The sequence below is a fragment of the Amblyomma mixtum genome, chromosome 3 (assembly GCF_055824585.1).
Source record: "Amblyomma mixtum isolate Tamu chromosome 3, ASM5582458v1, whole genome shotgun sequence".
In the NCBI taxonomy this organism is placed as follows: Eukaryota; Metazoa; Arthropoda; class Arachnida; order Ixodida; family Ixodidae; genus Amblyomma; species Amblyomma mixtum.
Genome location: NC_143014.1, coordinates 335,697,659 through 335,714,031, shown reverse-complemented (window position 1 = coordinate 335,714,031; position 16,373 = coordinate 335,697,659). Strand labels below are relative to the sequence as shown.

At 43.4% G+C, this 16,373-nt stretch overlaps 1 pseudogene across 1 annotated transcript in view; it reads left to right on the top strand.

Annotated features, from left to right (window-relative positions):
* Window positions 1-15,928, top strand: part of LOC149356047 (calsyntenin-1-like) — a 43,549-nt pseudogene extending 27,621 nt beyond the window's left edge. Inside the window, exons 2-6 of the transcript XR_016291616.1 lie at window positions 10,974-11,113; window positions 11,871-12,061; window positions 13,500-13,627; window positions 14,361-14,487; window positions 15,614-15,928. The product of XR_016291616.1 is annotated as a calsyntenin-1-like (transcript). The remainder of the gene's footprint in view (window positions 1-10,973; window positions 11,114-11,870; window positions 12,062-13,499; window positions 13,628-14,360; window positions 14,488-15,613) is intronic.
* Window positions 15,929-16,373: the final 445 nt, after the last annotated feature.

Sequence of the window (16,373 nt, the reverse complement as noted above, 5' to 3'; positions counted from 1 at the left end):
CTGATCAAAATTAGTAGCTGATTTTGTGCACTTATCAACTCTCCGGTCGGGCGTGAATATATATAGACGCATACTTGAACAACGTAATAGAGAAGGTAATTTTTTTGAGCGGGCCAATCGCTCGTGCCGTGCCGAAATAAGTTCACTCGAAGAACCATATGCCGATTACTGCTTAGTTTGCTACGTGTTCAGTTAAGTTTTTCCCGTGTTCAATTAGTTTTAGAAGGGCGAGCAAACTCTCTGGACCATACTCATATGTTATGCGCGTTAAGGAGTCTTTGTGAAGCAATACACTCTACGTATAAAAACTGAGGTGCGAATGCTTTATTTCTTGAGGATTCATATACCTTCGATATCTGCGGCGGCGAATCTCTAAAAAAAAGAAGCGAATAATATAGCTACTTTATTATGAAGGAAGGACGCATTTCTAAGCTAGAAAGTACGTGCAACAGTGTGCTGAAAACGATTGGGCCATCAGATTTTATTATCGTTGTGGCAAGCTCCAACAGCTTGCTTTGCAACAAAGCCATTTGTCCAAGTTTGGGAGTAAGCTAATTAAGTTTCGGAAGCAACCGAACATGCTAATTTCGCCCCTGCACACACAACTTTACCAGCGTATCGAGTCCGTGCATGCACCTACAGCTGTAGCATCTTTCTCTAATCAAGCCGCCGCGGTGGCTCAGTGCTTATCTGAAAAAAAAAGCTGCGTCTTTGCTTACAATATTTTGAATTATATGTGCATGCCTACTTTCCTCTTGTTAATGTCGACTGACTGACTGCGTCTTTAGCAGGACGCAGTTTCAACGAATTGTGTCGAAAATCAAACGACGCCGGGCTCTGAAACGGTGGCGTTGAAAACCGCGCATGCGCATTGCACATTACAGTAAACGAATCGAATTACGCAGCTGGTCGAGGGTCTTGTGTGATTATACTGCAATGCACGAAGCTCCTGGCGTCGGCGCGAACGAAAGTTCGCACTGTCACAGAAGTTTGTCAACACACGTGCGCACTCAGCGCAAACTAACCGCTCGCTACCCTACCAGATGAATTCGCGTCCACCTGGGAATAAAATAGCCATGATAATGCGTGATGCTTGAACTGGTGCTTTAATGCGAGCATTAAAACGAATACAGCACACGGTCACGGTTCGACTTTCCAATCCACTTTCGAGTGCCGATTATTGCGATCATCAGCGCCAGACTTCAAGCGAAGCTGAGGACACGGTAGGAGTAAGCTGGCGGTTATTGAAAGCACCTACGTTTGGTCAAAGATCAGCTGTGAAAACAATCCAGCAGCTGAAGCTTGCCTGTTGAAATTCCACTGGAAAGAAGAAAGTACGCATAGCAAACGATGCACCAGCTCGACGAGCTCGACCGAGCAAAGATGGAAACCGGAAGTTGTGGGCGCGGTGTTGCCAGACCACCAAGCAATTTCGCATATCGTCTATTGGTCCACCGAACTGCACCCAATTTATCCAATGAATGTTTGCATGTTTGACGAAAAAGGTAGAACTAATATAGTACTTACAATAAGAGCTATCAGCAGCTTAGCCTAATAAATTCAGGGGGCACTTTGACTGTCTAAAGTGCGTAGAGGCGAAAGCGTTTTCCGCACCACTTTGACTGCTTCTGTGGCACAGGTGGTGCCACATGTAATTGAGTACTAATTACTAAGTGATGACAAACCACTAATTAATGGTTAATTACTGATTAATTCCTGACTACTAATTAACTGCTAATTAATGACGCTTAAGCTTCGCTTTTAGGAGTGGAACGCGACAGCGTGTTGTAGCGCTGCCAGGGAGTCCACGGAACGCCACCACCCCTTCGGCGCGATGCCTTGCCGTTTGAAGGCAACGGTTTTTGAGGAAAGGAAATGGCGCAGTAATTCTGTGTCATCTCGGTGGACACCTTAACCGCATCGTAGAGGAAGGGAGGAAGTGGGAGTGAAAGAAGAAAGACAAAGAGGGCCCGTAATGAAGAAAATGAAAATTGTATTTGAGGAAAGGAAATTACTCAGTAACTGTCTCACATATCTCGGTGGACACCCGTCAAAATTCAGGGGGGGGGGTGCACTTTTTTGACCTAAAGTGCGGTCACTGATGTGTGGTTAAGATGTTAAGCTTCGCCTCTAAAAGTGGAACGCGACAGCGTCTTGCAACGCTGCCACGGAGTCCATAGAACGCCATCGCTCATTCGGTTCTGCGCCTCGCTCGTCGGTAAATTGGTTTTTGAGGAAAGGAAATGTATCTGTCTCTCATATCTCGGTGGACACCTACACCTCGCCGGAAGGGAAGGGAGGAGGATGGCAGTGAGCGAAGACACCGTATTCACTAGACGCGCTTTTGTTCATTCCAAACCACCAAACCATCGAGCTGGCATGGCGGAGTGGATAGCATGCTCGTCTCGCACTCCGAAGACCGGGGTTCGATTTCCGAGCTCGACCAATTTCCTACTCGGTTTTATTTATTTATATGGCCTGACTAGAAAAGTTAATTAGGCTAATTGGGTAATTAAACAATTAACTAAGCTCAGTCCCACTTACTTGGAGCATCACTATATGATCCCTTCAATTGGTCGCATGGTTACTAGCCAAAGTACAGTTGGCCCCGTTTGAAATTGGCGCACTGTGACGTCACGACCGTTTCGACCAACGGAAAAGCGTGACATTTCTGTCGACAACTGCTGCTTACAATGATGAGACATTAAAGGCTTTCGCCTTAATAAATTGTACTCATCATCTACACCACCACTAGAGCTGAAATTAAATTAAATATCTGTGCTCAGTGGGCAAGCGCCACCGGCCCCAGCATGAGAGCCTAATAAATTGGGTATATAAGTTGGAGCAGAAGTGTGTTCTCTGGATGTACAGTCAGGCCGGAATGAAACGCGAACACGCATATGTCATACATTTCTGCTTTGCAGCGAGATATTCCTTTACAACCTATTTTCAATTATGCATTTCAGTAGGCCCTTTACCCAGGCACATGAATCAGGCTAGTTGTACACATCAGCTGAAAGTAGGCAGGCAAAATATTTTGTTTTCTTGACATGCTCTGTTCGCGTTTCATTCCGGCCTGACTGTACATATTGAGCTGATGTATGCTACTAGTGCCTGAATGTGCAGTGTTGCTTATGTGTGATGCATGTGTGTCTGTTGGCTTTGATTTCCATAAAAGCATGTTAATTTCAATTCCGTAGAAAAATGTTGATTGGCACTAGGCAGAGTGTCTCCCCACAGTCCTCATAAATCAGTTTTCCTTTTGCACATTACAATGTGTTAGGTTGTAGAAATATTCATCCAAGATCCTAGAGCATATTATTCAAACATTTAGCTACCTTTCTCTATGAATGTAACATATTTTGTGAATATTTTCTGGGTCAAATTACTGCCTGGCCTAATGGGTCCAATTCGCTAGTCCAGTTGGATCCAATTGGTCGGGGGCTAAAAACACAACTGGAACCAATTGGTTCCAATTGGGAAATCCAATTGGAAGCAATGGGAATGTCCATTTAGTTCCAACTCGAATGTCCAATTAGTTCCAATGGTTTTTTTCGACTGGGCAGCTACTGGTTTGCACATAGCTTTAAGTTCTCTTAAAGAACAAAAAATCGCCCTAACATTCATACGTATTCTACACTTCTCGCCAGAGGAAAAGGACTAAGAAGGACCTTTATTGTAACTACCATCAAGACAGGTGTTACTGACATATGCGCTACCCCGTATTTTAAGGCGGATGCGTTTGATGCCTCATCGTTGTAAGCAGGAGTTGTCGACAGAAATGTCACGCTTTTCAATTGGTCGCGACGTCATAATGTGCAAATTTCAAACGAGGCCAATTGTACTTTGGCTAGTAACCGTCCAACCAATTAAAGGGATGGTATAGTGATGCTCCAAGTAAAATAAATAAATAAATAAATCTGAGTAGGAAATTGTTCGAGTTGGGGAATCGAACTAGGGTCTCCGGAGTGCGAGACGAGCACGCTAACCACTCCGCTTTGCCAGCTCGTTGGTATGGAATGAACAAAGGTACGTCTAGTGAGTATGGTGACTTCACTATCTACCATCTTCCTCCCTCCCTTATGGCAAGGTTCAGGTTTCCGCCGAGATATGCGAGACAGATACATTTCCTTTCCTCAAAAACCAATAAACCAACAAGCATGGCGTAGAGCCGAACAGGCGGTGGCGTTCTGTGGACTCCCTGGGAGCATTGCAAGACACTGTCGAGTTCCACTCTTAGAGGCGAAATTTTATGTATTGACCACAAATCAGTGACACAAGCAGCAACACCGTGCTTAAGGCTTTTGCCTCACCATACTTTATGTCAACAAAGCGTCCCCCTCAATTTTTTCGCTAGTGTACATCTGTGGAAATTAATTTAGGTGCTCTTTCTCAAGCGTCTATAGTAATTAATTTAGTGGGCACGTCAAATGATATCAGATCTATTTATCAGCAAATGAAGTTCTTATTTTCACGTTGTTCAAAACGCATTGCACTAAAGTGCCTTGGACGGCATGGCGATCATCCGTGGCGCTTGTAGTGAGCGTCTTGTGTTACCCACTCCGCCATTATCTATAGAAAAAGTACAAGCACACAGGAAGCTGGAAGAGAACCTGGGCTTTGCCAGCGATTTTTCCCTTTAGCCTCCCTCGCCCTTTTTACTGAGTGTACTGCCATTGCCAGAGGATTTGCAGCAGCGGTAAAGTTAAAACAGTGTGAAGGCCTTGTTCACTTCATTTAAAAAGCTCTTTTGCATTGTACACCTTATTTGATACACAAATGTTTCACCCTTGATGTAGACATGGAGAAAAGGCCTTGGTGATTAATAAAAGAAAGTAGGAGAGTAGCTAAGAATTTGCCATAGAGCAGCAGTGCAGAAATTGCACATAAATGAGCAATTAGCTTTGTTTCTTACTTTTGTGTGAGCTTTCAATTGGTTTCTGCTTTTTCTTTTGAAGTGAAGATGTCTGCTCGTGGAAGGTGCGCTTACCCTTCTCCAAAAATCACTTGAAGTCATCCCTTATGCCTTCCACACCGTTTTAATCACCTGCTTTTCTGTACCTAACCACAAATGGCTGAGCACCTTGGCATCAACTTGGACTTGTGTTCGAGGTTCTACCCAGGTCTCATCAGGTGCTGATAAGCATAAGCCAACAAATGTAATAACTCCTCAAAATGTCCTCATAATATCCTCCGGGACAGTTGGAATCTCACAAAAAACTGCTCTGCATTGCTGCGTGCAGCACATGTGACCTTCTTCATTATATTTCTTTTTGTAGCTGCTCGTTCTAAGACACCCTGCAAAGAATAGGGAACTGCCTTTTGAATTATCATAGAATGATTCCTTCCTGATCTGCCTTTTACAGTATCGATGTAGTTCTATGCTATGGTTCTTTTCTATTCAATTAATCTAGTTTTTACAATCTGCGGATTTTACATCTCGTTTAATGCTGTTTATTTCTGCGTCCTTGCACCCTGGATACTTACAGGTTAGGTTCTTAGTTCTTTTCTACCTTTGTGAGTCAACCCTCTTTGCTTTTATTCTCGACTTAACTTCTGCCCTTAAGCACAGAATCGCATTTCCTAAAGTAAATCCCAGCGCCATTATTCCTTTCAAAATTCATACCTCCTAGTATTACTTTTGTTGTACACCTATAATGCCCTATGTTTCATTATATCGCAACTCTTAAACCTTTTGGCCCAACAGACTACTCGTGCTTTTTCGTGCGTGTCTGTCACTTGTTTATCCATATCCCAAGATATTTGTGTCTGGACTTTCAGTGTACTTTATGGCCTTATCTTGTAAATGAATCACTTGTATCATTGGAAAGCGCCACACCTGAATTATTTGTGCGAAAACTCAAACCATGCCTCTTTTTTCTCCACGACAAGTAACCAGAGTTTGGAAATCTTCATGTCTATGTGCTAACAGTAATATCATCTGCATACATTAAACCATGGATTCGTTGTTCAAGAACCTTTTCGCCTAAACTGTACAGCAGATTATAACCTAGATTACTCTCTTGTAGCCTTCTTTCCATCTTTATCACATAAAGCATAATGAGTAGCAATGATAGAGCAGAACCTTGCCTTAATTGCATACGTACCTCAACAGTTGTTCTTTTACTCCTTTTGCTGTAATTTCAACTTTATTATCACGCTATATTTCCTGCAGGAAATCAATTGCCTCTTTACACATACCTTCATCTTTTAACGTGTTCCAGTGGAGTTCCCTGTTCACATAGTCGTATGCACTGCTTATGTCAAAAAAGGCTGACTACATATGTCGGTTTTCTGTCTTAGCTATATCTATGCATTCTGTAAGCAGGAACAGGCTGTCATACAAGCGGCTTTTCCTTCTGAACCCGTTCGGGGGTTCTCCGTGTATCTTGTGACTTTCTACCCATGTCTGCATATTTAATTTCATTGCCTGCATTACCGTCTTGTATACTGCAGATGATGTCGTAATCGATGTGAAGTATTTTAGGCGCATCCTTTCTCCTTCTCATTTTCGAATATCATAAATTTTTCCTATCGCGAGCTATGTGGAGTTTGCTTATTTGTTGTGACTGTCTCCAATGCTTTTAACAAAGTTTCCTTGCTTCTTGGACCAAACTCATTCAGCTTGATTGCGATTTCATTTCTCCCTTCGGATATGAATTTAAGAAAATTTGCTTCCACCTTTTTTCTGTTAGTACTGGTCATTTATAACCTGCTTTTTATTATGCTGTCCTGTGTTTCTCTCTCATTTGGGGAGATTTCAGTATTGTCACTCCTAAATGACTCAACTATAACTGATGTAATGTAGATTGCAGTGTTGTCTTGATCTAAGCAAATTCCCTCACCATGCTGAATCTGTTCCTGCTTTCCTTGATTCATTTTACACAGTTAGCTGATATGGTTCCAGAATTTTCTTGGCCCTTGTTTAGTTGCATCATGCACTCCAGCCAGCCAGCGGTCAGTGGAGTCCTTTACTTTAGCCTGGACGAGGACCTGCACTTGCTGCTTCATTTGTTGATCAGATTCCCATTTTCGGTGTATTTCCTCTTGAGATAACTGTGCCTTCTTTGCTTCGCTGTGTTCCCTTGAAGCCACCCATCAATGTTCGATGGCCTCCTTAATTTCCTTATTCACTGGTTCATTGCTTCCTCTCTCCTCTCCTGTGCGTTACCCTTTTTACTTGTTTCATTTTAGTACTGATGAATAGTTTTAACTGATTATAATCCCACTTTATCATGAGGCATTTCTCAATTGCTTCTTCTATGCCTGCTGCCGTTAGCACTATTTGTTTGTCATTTTTTTGTCTTTGCTGCATTTCTCATTTGAACAGATCTCCCAACTGCAGACTAATCAACGTAAGGTCATTTCCCCAGAGTGTACTCCCCCTCTTCGTCAATTTCCATTTTTGCAAGCTTGCTACAGATTCCGTGCTATAGATTCGCTGGCGTAGCTCGTGTTCTGTTTCAGCTTCCGCTGTGTGCTTCTACTTTTTCATATATATAATAGCAAAGTGGGTAACACAAGACACTCACTACATTGCCACGGATGATCGCCATGTCGTCCATTTTGAAGAACATGAGAATAAGAACTTCTTTTGCTGCTTCACAGATCTGATATCATTTGACATGTGTACTAAACTGAATATTATATTAGCTTGAGAAAGAGTGACTCATTTAATTTTCAAAGATGCATGCTAATGAAAATAAGGGGATGGTGCATATTTCTGTAACACATTTTGCTGGCAGTTAGATTTAAGAGCCTTCTTAATCATTTTCCTCTGGTGGGAAGTGAGGAATAGCTATGAATGTTAGCACCAATCTTTTGTTCTTTCAGAGACCATCAAACCTGTGTGCAAACCAGTAGTTCTTCTGCACCCTTGCCAAACTTCTCTTCTGGCTAGAATTATAGAAATAAATATGAAATATTAGGCACTTGACTTCAGCACCCCAGTCAAAAAAAACCATTGGAACCAAGTGGATTTCCAATGGGTTCAAATTGGTTCCAATTGGACGAGTTCAGTTTCCAATTGGTTCCAATTTGAATGGTGTTCCAATTGGATGGTCTAAATGGACTATCCAATTGGACCATTTCAGCTTCCAATCGGTGAGCCCAATCGGTCTTACCCATTGCATCCAAATGGTCCACCGAACTGCACCCAATTTATCCAATGAATGCTTGCATGTTTGACGAAAAAGGTAGAACTAATATGGTACTTAATAAATAAGGGCTATCAGCAGCGTAGCCTAATAAATTGTACTAATCACCTACACCACCACTGGAGCTGAAATTAAATTAAATATGTGTGCTCAGTGGGCAAGCGCCACCAGCCCCAGCATGAGAGCCTAATAAATTGGGTATATAAGTTGGAGCAGAAGTGTGTTCTCTGGATGTACATATTGAGCTAATGTATGCTACTAGTGCCTGAATGTGCAGTGTTGCTTCTGTGTGATGCATGTGTGTCTGTTGGCTTTGATTTCCATTTCAATTCCGTAGAAAAATGTTGATTGCCACGAGGCAGAGTGTCTCCCCACAGTGCTCATAAATCAGTTTTCCTTTTGCATATTACAATGTGTTAAGTTGTAGAAATATTCATCCAAGATCCTAGAGCATATTATTCAAACATTTAGCCATCTTTCTCAATGAACATAACATATTTTGTGATTATTTTCTGGGTCAAATAACGGCCTGGCCTAATGGGTCCAATTAGCTAGTCCAGTTTGATCCAATTGGTCGGGGGCTAAAAACAACTGGAACCAATTGGTTCCAATTGGGAAATCCAATTGGAAGCAATGGGAATGTCCATTCAGTTCCAACTGGAATGTCCAATTGGTTCCAATGTTTTTTTTTTACTCGGATGACATAGACCTTGTCCAGATTCATATTAATGAATGCCTTATAGGAAAGACACATCATAACATTCATCACTGTGAGTACCCGTGTAAAGTCAGAACTGCCCGATCTTAGGTTGAAGCAATGTCACTCTTGGTTAAAGAGCCGTACCTTCCACCATTTCCAATCTGGGACTAACTGAAACTGGCTAGATTTGTTTCCCTCATGTTTCTTAGCTTTGTGGTGCCCCAAACCGAAAGGCTTATTTTTTCTTCCTCGTCTGCATGTCTAAAAAAAATGTAAAAGATATACACACTGTCAAACCATGAAATAACTAGAAAAACACGAGGCAAGCTCATCTTTTGCCTAGCTGCTACTGCTTTGAGCACTGTGCATACAATGCATACAAGTTATACTTTCCACATTTCTATACATAGCTGGGCATCAGCAGCTGAGGTGCGAACCATTAGGGACATCTGCCTGTACACAGACTGGTGGTTCTTCTTTTGACTAGTCTCGTGGAGCACAAAGTACACGACTGCAAAATGGCTACAGGCTCTCTTCTGCATTGATGGGAAGCAACATCGATTTTACATTCTGAAGCTACTGAACGTTCAAGAGATGACACAAAACAAAGCATTTTTTTGCACATTTTTTCCATCTACGTAATCCAGCATTGGGAAATCAAATACAGAAATCCTTAACATTCAGAGCTGCAAGTTATGTGTAAATGGCACGTAATGTGCCACACCACCATGCAAGATGTGAAATGCAATGCAGTGCAGGTACAGTGCATAACTAAGCATGGTTAATTTTGTTTGTGAGCAAAGTTCTTATTGCATCCATCAAAGCTGGAGTAAGTGGATGCCTCTCACTGCTGGAATAGCTGCTATGTCACTTGCCCATGCAGGATATTGTCACACATTAACAGAGGTTTTCAGCCACTGTGTCTCAGTGCATGCTTGTTGGGGCATATTCTGTACATGCAGAAAGACTACACAGTAGTACTGAAAATTCAACAAATTGCTATTGCAGTTGCATTTTTGCATTACAGCTGAACTAAAATTAACTAACTTGAGAGAGTTGTTAAGCATGCTAGCTTCTGCAGTAAGTCTTCCATAAAGCATAGCAAATATTCAACAAAAGCAGTTAAGCTTACAAGAACATGAAAAGACTGTGCCCCCTGCTAAGGTTGTAAAACATTGGTAAGTACGCAGACTTTTGAGGTTTGGAGCGACACGTGGGCAATGAGGGACACCATAGTAGAGGGCTCCGGATTAATTGAAGCTACCAAGGGTCCTTTAACATGCGCTGACATTGCACAGCACAAGGGCGCTTTTCACGCTTCGCCTCCATCGAAACGCGTCCGCGCGTCCAGGATCGGGTCCTCCGACTCAGTAGCCTAGCGCCCTAACCACTAGGCCACTGCGGCATGTATAGAAAGAGTACTAAAAGTCCTCCGAGGATTTGTATGGTTCAAGCAGTTCAAGCTCTTTGCCGTCGCAGCCACAGTGCACTAGTATGTAATAGACTGCGGTTGTTGGTAGTTCATATATTCACCTCTTGGAAATGCAGAACCTCTAGGAAATATGTATCCTAAACTATATTAGAGAACAATGTAACAGCCACACAGTAACAGTAGCAAGAGGCGAACCTTTAAGCGAGTGAATGAAGCATCCTAAACTCAGCACAAACAGACAACGCATGCTGTAGCGTTCGCACTTACAACGCTTTTTGTGCCCTTAATTCAAATATGGCACATCGAGTGTGGGCATAATAATGCACGTAGAGCATAGAGACCTTTTTTATGACTTCATTAACGCTTATAAACATATTAAGAGCCGAATTTTAGCTTGACAATTCCGCATTGCAAGCAAAGCGCCGTGCACGCGCATCTTGCCGAACGACCCGCAAGTCCGAGTACCCAGCATGTCTTGCGACTCGTTCAGATTAGACACCACCTATTGCTGAATGACCCGCAAGTCGGGAGTACCCAGCGTGCCTTGCAAGCAATGTCAAGCTGTGTTGCATTCTTTCATTCCTTGAATTTTTCTTGCCCAGTTATCAAGGCTTGTTCTCAAATTTTCATCACCTTCACCATGCAAATGCTTGAAGAAGCATGTCTTGCTTATTCTGTGCTCCAGGCACTATCTGGAGCCCCTGGATTGGGAGGCAAGCAGTAACCACATTTTCAAAGTGACGGCCTTCGACTGTAGCAAGAAACAGAGCCATCCGGTCAATGTCACCACCACGGTCAACAGGGTCTGCAAGGTTGGATGGAAAGGTAAATTCAGCTATAGATATTAAGAGTGCGTGTATCCTTCTTCAGCTTTCTTAACATTAACTTACAACATGTGTGGCATGTGCTCAAAGTTGGATGGAAAGGTAAACTCAACTATAGATATTAAGAGTGCATGTATCCTTCTTTAGCTTTCTTAACATTAACTTAAACATCTGTGGCACGTGCTGCAGTGTCTGCGGAATAATGTAGATGGAGTGCACTGCACACCACAGCAACCAGTGCAGGTCTCAGCAGACGGTACCAAAGCTGCTAACGTGTATGGTTTAAGCCAGAAATTACTGATTACCATCCACCTGAGTACAGGTTTATGGCTACAAAGGGAAACCATACACACACTTAAATGCATGCATGCATACAGACACACATTTTGGAATGTCACTGCGGCAAAATTTGCTGCTGACCTGCTGAAGTAGCTGTACATCCTTAAAAAAAGTTAGCCAAATGTTTTGGTGCATATGTGTCAATATTACATCAGCCACAACAATTGACATGTGGAAATCCTTTATTCCTTTTTTCTGTTTGTCTTCTGAAGTACCAGATGCTGCCATCACATGCAACTAACTGACTTGGGTTGGCTGAAAGCTTTTGTGAAAAAGCATCTTCACAGTGTTAATTTCCCCTTCTTTGTGCTCTTGTTTATCGGTGCCTGTAGACTAGGAAGAGTGCCGATGTTACAGCTATAATGGTCGTAGTGGCTTCTGCACTAGCTGCAACACAGTGGCGTGTTTTGTGCTTGCAGCATGGAGGAGCATGTGGAGTACACACCAGGCTCCGGTCGCCGGGCCCTGTTCCCGGATGCCCTGCTGGAGCTGGGTGAAGGGGCCTGTGCAACCGAACAGCTGTCGGCTCGTCTGACTCCGGCCACCCGCCACGTGGGCAAGGGTTGTGACTGGAACACCTACTCAGTCGATTCTCAAAGGAAGCTCTACGGTAGCATGCCTGTCGCAAGTTGCACACTTTTCATCATTTTCCAGTGACCATTAACCTCAGTGTCATGGTTCCTGCACAAAATATCATGGCTTGGTTGCTTTCATAATGGTGCAATGGAACTTTATAGTTCCTTCTGATGTTTTGAACAAATTTGTTGGCTCTTTGGGATTTTTTCACTGAATGGTTAGATTTCATCCTAACATCTTCAGGCTGCCTAGTGCACCAAGATGTGTACAAATTAATTATTAATGTCTCTCAGTTTCTGCTTTACAAGCTTTCTTCAGACTGTGCCCAGAGGAATCGCACTGAGCATTCTCCTTCTTTGCCACATACATGGAAGCCGAGTGGACGCAAGTTCTGCTGACGGACGAAGGTCGTGAGATTGACCAGGTGTATGAATTGATGGTGCCAGAAATGCTGTGGTCATTCCCGACTGTACTGTGTTGCACACCCTAACCAATGTTTTCACTGTGGACTTCTGGATATGTCCCCGCGCACCCACAGCCCACAACGCCAGCCACCTCAAAGAGCATGTCCTGTGCAGCTCTGATGGCCACCGTAAGTGCGCTGTCACATCCACTTAGTCCAAGTTGCTTCCCTGCGTCTCACTAAATGCTTATTGCATGCTCTTGAATATGTACATTTTTGGAAAAAAAAATCAGCTTCAACTATATCTTGTTATGAAAACTTTTCTACCTAGCAGCATCATTCACGGACAGGACATCAGCATGATTGTACGAGATGTGAGCAGAAGGGTGCAAAGTGGACATATACTTTTGGGTGAAATGACCTGCCAAAATGAATGTGATATTTCCAAAGATGGTTCTATGTAACTATTAAGGTGCTACCTTGGTACAACTCTTCTTCGGTATGAAGAAAGACAGGTCATGCAACCGAAAACAGCTCATGCATTTAAGCATTTACCTCTCCTTATTATGTCCTTTCCTCTGTGCTATCTTCCCTTGAATAAGAGTGACCAATTGGCTTGCGACTCTACCTGTCTAGCAAAATTGTCATTGTGGCATCAACATGTTGTAGTGACCTCATCAAGAAGTTGAAAATAGGTGTTTTGCTAATTGGTATTCTTTTCTTACAATTCATTCACATTCATCAGACCTGTAGTCTGATTCAGTAGGGTGTTTACAGTGCATAGTTGGTCAGGCAAAAGGGCATTCAGCTTGGTATGCTAAGCCCCATATTCCTCCACTTTGCCCAAGTTGTTTACATACTTAAGCACACACATGAAAGTGTTTCAGGGAATAGAAATAGCACTCAGCTACTATTACAAAAGAGGCATTGTATCTGCTGCTTCCGTTTTCCTTGGGCCTCATGCATTTCATGATCACTCGGCCTCATTGCGTTACGTTGAGAACAATATGAAAAAAGAAAATGAGCTCTCCTCATTGAGCTTTCATGTGTGTGGCTAATATTCATGCAGGTATGAGCCAGCATCACCCAGTGCTCTTCATCCACAACTGCAGGCTTATCCTGCTGCTGCACCGAGAGCCCACCCAGGAGCAGGCCAACAAGTTCACACCAGCTGAGTGGCTTTGGAAGACACCCGAGGTGTGCGGCGACAGGTGGCACCATTATGCGTTCTTCGTCAATGTCCTTGAGGCTAGCATCCTTGGCTGCAATCTGCACTACACAATCCATGTACCATCCCTTTAGCTGTGCGTTGCATTGTGGGGGTCAAGTGTGCTGATAAGCACATCAAGTACCTGGTCATGGAATATAGAAATGTGCCTATAATTGGGAGTAGATGTTCCATGTAGATACAGTATCTCCTACTGGGTAGGGCACACAAACAGATCAGTCCAGGGGAAGATGATAAGCTGGCAGTTAATTAGTTCAGACTGGTTTATTGCAGTATTCTTAGAACAATTAGTGCAATAGTGAACAGCACTAATTCCAAATGCACTCACTCTAAAGAACGGTTTAAATAAAGCTGGTACATGTAGATTGCTTGGTACCCAGCTAGCACTGAGTGAAGGAGCGCTTATCATTACTAGAAACATTGCATTTAGTATCAAATGTCTTGAGTTTGAACTAAACAGTGCCCAATTAGCCCTTAACGAGTTCAGAATGAACATGGTACAGCTTGATCTACTGTAGCTTTGGATGTTATGCGGACATTCCACAGATGTCTGTGGTCAGTTGGGTTTTGTGGACAAGCATTCTTTGGGTATTTCAGTGGGACATGGCTCATGCCTTTTAATTCCTGAACTAGTTCTGGCATTTGGGTTTTCCTACACTTCCTTTCTGAATGGCAGTATCATTTTGGTTCTGTGTGATGCAGGCTTCACTCTGTGTCGACAGACGGCCCTTTAAGGTGACGGCTAACAACCCAGAAATTGTAGACTACTGGCCTCTTCACCAGACCAAGAACATCAACACCACATTTGCTGTAGGAGCCTGCTGGCAAGGTATGCTGCCTGTTTTACACTGACGACCTTAGCGGCTTCCAACAGCATCTACTGTAAAGAACATGTCATGTGCTCCCACAGAAGGAAATAAAACTTCTCTACAACTTGCTGTAGATTTCCCTGCATGAGCTGAAGTGTAAGGATATAAACAAAGAAAAAGTTACCTGAAATAACGTGAGGTATAACAATATACTACAGATTGGTTTGGTAGAATTTTTTGCTGCTTTGTTCTATGTCAGTAAACTAGGAGCAGTCATACTACTGCTGGCCTTTTGCTAACATGCCGTTTGTGTATGCGTTGAGGTAGCGTTGCATGTTTCATTTCGGTGCTCTGCAACCTTAAAACTCAGCATTCACTTTACATCTCTGGCTTAAGAGCTGACTCATTAATTTTTTATTATATTGAATTCTTGACAGATCAAGAGGTCTAAATAAGCTTACTTATGGTAGGTAGTATGTTGTTAATGACATCCTAGTCGAAATCAAGAGAGAGAAAAGGGCTTGGGCAGAGCATGCAATGCAAAGGCACGATAACTGATGGTCCTTAAGGGTATTCGAGTAGATTCTAAGAGAAGGGAAGCGCAGCAGGGGGTGGCAGAAAATTAGGTCGGCAGATAAGATTAAGAAGTTCGCGTGGAAAAGATGGACACAGCTTGCTGGCACAGGACAGGACTAATTCGAGAGGTATGGGAGAGAGGCCTTTGTCTTGCAGTGGGCATAGTCAGGCTGATGATGATGGCAATGATGTTGTTGTTACCATTCTGACAAAATACAGACACATCTAAAGCTTGCTAATCTGGCATGCTTCCTAAAGTTGTATCCTGAGAAATATTTTCCTCTAGGCCGGAACTAAAATAAGGTTCTGCGCATTGACCCATTTAGTATGTTTAGTGGGACCAGAAGTCACTACAGGTTGGTGAGTGTTTTCAAATCTTTGGTGCAAAATTGGTGATAAGCAGCGCCACTGTTTTCTAATCCCATGATGTAAAGCCAGCTCTGCTTCCTAAATTCAGCTGGTCATGCAGAGCCTAGCCACATGCATGCCTTGGTGTGCCTTTGAAGCGTGCTGTAGGTCACTGAACAGGCAGAATACAGCAGCCACTACGTTCACTTCACGCACATGCAGCCAAGAACAACAAGATGGCATTCCATTTCCGCAGCTATTGATGGGCCTGTATGTGTTGAGGGAGCGTACGGAATCTCCTGATGTGCTCTCCTTCCTGCATCGCTGCAAGGAATGGCTTGACATTCCCCCTGCTGATTCACAGGCTGCAGGAATGGCAAGTGGCAGATATTTATGTGGCCTCTTTATTGCTGTCAGCACCATGAATTCTACCAGTAAATAGAGTTGGTTTCCATGGCCTGTGGCAGACGGTGTGTCCTATGCTCAGTGATCTGGCTTCATGGCAGATGTCTTCCTTGCTGTGTATCGGGGACTCAGATCTGGATGTCGTTAGAGAAGGTATAGACGCTTTACAGCGGCGTATCATGGGGGCTGCCATCTTTGATCACGTGATCACGCCGCCATTACTCGCCTCCTGACCGCTCGGCGCGCGCCTCGTCGCGACGGCTGCTGCGTCTGATGCTTCAGTTCCGACAGGCAGTGTTTCGGCTGAAAAAGTTTGGAAAGGAGTGAAAACACGACACTGTGTTTGGTCCGAAGCTTCGAAGGACATGTGAAAACCCTAATTTGATGACGTTAGGCGTGAATACGTGATCGGGCTTCATGTCGCGAAGAGCTGCTGAGCTCTCCGCCTGTTCGAGGCAACGGGTGGATCGCCTGAATGCCGCGCAAGGCTTTGCTTAATATTTTTTTAGTGTTATTATCTAAAACAGCAAGGTTTAACGACCCTGCGGCTGCGCAGGTCATTGTCGTATTGTGTACA